Source organism: Rhinopithecus bieti, unplaced genomic scaffold (assembly GCF_001698545.2).
Source record: "Rhinopithecus bieti isolate Rb0 unplaced genomic scaffold, ASM169854v2 scaffold_71999, whole genome shotgun sequence".
NCBI lineage: Eukaryota > Metazoa > Chordata > Mammalia > Primates > Cercopithecidae > Rhinopithecus > Rhinopithecus bieti.
This window is the reverse complement of record NW_016826903.1, coordinates 3,800-6,218: the sequence shown is the minus strand read 5'-3', so window position 1 is coordinate 6,218 and position 2,419 is coordinate 3,800.

The window sequence follows — 2,419 nt, the reverse complement described above, 5'->3', positions numbered from 1 at the left end:
AAGATTTATTTTCTTTCACAGAATATTTCCATCACCCCCAAAAGTTTCCTCTGTGCAGTCTATTCTTTCCCCTGCCCTCAGCCCTAGGCAACCATTGAATTGTTTTATGTTAATATAGATTCATTTGCATTTTCTGGAATGTTATTGTCAGACCTCTGAGCCCAGGCTAAGCCATCATATCCCCTGTGACTTGCACGTATACATCCAGATAGCCTGAAGCAACTGAAGATCTACAAAAGAAGTGAAAATAGCCTTAAGTGATGACATTCCACCATTGTGATTTGTTCCTACCCCACCCTAACTGATATGATATATTCTCCCCCACCCTTAAGAAGGTTCTTTGTAATATTCTCCCCACCCTTGAGAATGTACTTTGTATGCCTATCCCAAACCTATAAGAACTAAGGATAATCCCACCACCCTTTGCTGACTCCTTTTTCCGACTCAGCCTGCCTGCACCCAGGTGGAAGAAACAGCCTTGTTGCTCACACAAAGCTTGTGGGTGGTCTCTGCACACGGACGTGCATGACAGTTATATACATAGAATCATACAGCATTTAGTTTTTGTGTCTGGGTTTCTCCTGCCATCATGATTTTGAGATTCATCCACTTTGTTGTGCGTATCAATACTGTATTCCTTGCTATTCCATTTTATGGATATATTAGAATCAGTGTATTCATTCATCTTTACTGAACATTTGTGTTAATTTTAGTTTTTGCTTATTGACGTCAGTCTGTTTTATCATCTTCACTGCATTATTACTATCTGAAATTACTTTATTCATCTATTTGTTTATATTTGACTTTCTTCTTTTCCCCAACTAAGCCACCAGCATCTTATTTTCTTGTTCTTCACTTTATCTACAGTGCCTGTGTGTGATAGGAGCTCATGTGTGAACTAATTCCAGGAATTCCATTCCTGGGTTATACTTGAAGCATTCCTGAATTCATATACTAGCTATGGCATTATTGGCTTTGTGACCCTGAGCAAATTGCTTCACCTCTCTGAACTATGGTTCCTTAATCTTTAAATTGAGTATTATCATACTATCTCACCAGGTTGTTGTGAAGATAAAGGAGAATTTCTGACACTAGAAAGCCAGTGCTGTCCTAAGTGCCTTACCTGTAATGACTCATTTAGTCCTTTAATCAGTTAATCAACCCCATGAATAAAGTACTATTGTTTATTTTTCTTTCTTTATTTTTTTTTGAGACTGAGTCACGCTCTGTTACCCAGGCTGGAGTGCAGTGGCATGATCTTGGCTCACTGCAACCTCTGTCTCCTGGGCCATGCAATTCTCCTGCCTCAGCCTTCTGAGTAGTTGGGATTACAGACATGGGCCACTGTACCCAGCTAATTTTTGCATTTTTAGTAGAGATGGGGTTTCACCATATTGCCAGACTGGTCTTGAACGCCTGACCACAAGTGATCCACCTGCCTCTGCCTCCCAAAGTGCTGGGATTATAGGCATGAGCCACCACACCTGCAACTTCTGCCTCCTGGGCTCAAAAGATTCTTGCGCCTCAGCCTCCCAGGTAGGTGGGATTACAGGCACGTCCCACCACACCTGGCTAATTTTTGTATTTTCAGTTGAGATAGGGTTTTGCCATGTTGGCCAGGCTGGTCTTGAACTCCTAGTCTTAAGTGATCTGCCCACCTCAGCCTCCCAAAGTGCTGGGATTATAGGCATGAGCCACTGCACCTGGCCAAAAAGGTACTGTTATTTTCATTCTATCTATTTTATAAATTGCAAAGCTGAGGCACAGAGTTAGTGTGAGTGGCAGAGCTTTACTTGAGCCCAGGCTGTTTAGCTTATAAAACTCTTCTCCGGCCGGGCGCGGTGGCTCAAGCCTGTAATCCCAGCACTTTGGGAGGCCGAGATGGGCGGATCACGAGGTCAGGAGATCGAGACCATCCTGGCTAACACGGTGAAACCCTGTCTCTGCTAAGAAATACAAAAAATCAGCCGGACGTGGTGGCGGGCGCCTGTAGTCCCAGTCACTTAGGAGGCTGAGGCAGGAGAATGGCATAAACCCAGGAGGCAGAGGTTGCAGTGAGCTGAGATCCGGCCACTGCACTCCAGCCCGGATGACAGAGCAAGACTCCGTCTCAAAAAAAAAAAAACAAAAAACAAAACAAAAAACACTTCTCCCCGTCATTCTGTTATTCTGCGTTTCTATGCTATTAAATTAGATAGTATATGAAGTGCCTAGCACAGTATCCAACACATACTACCTTCACAATAAATACTGTTTTTTTTGCTTAGGTACAAAGTCAGAGTAAGATGCCAAACATCTCACCATTTACCTACACTTTTGGGATCATATATGAAAGATAGTAGCAAGTAAAATTCAGTATAATTTTGAAGATTGTGTTATACAGTATTATTTTCATCATCTTGACATTTTAATTTCTTGG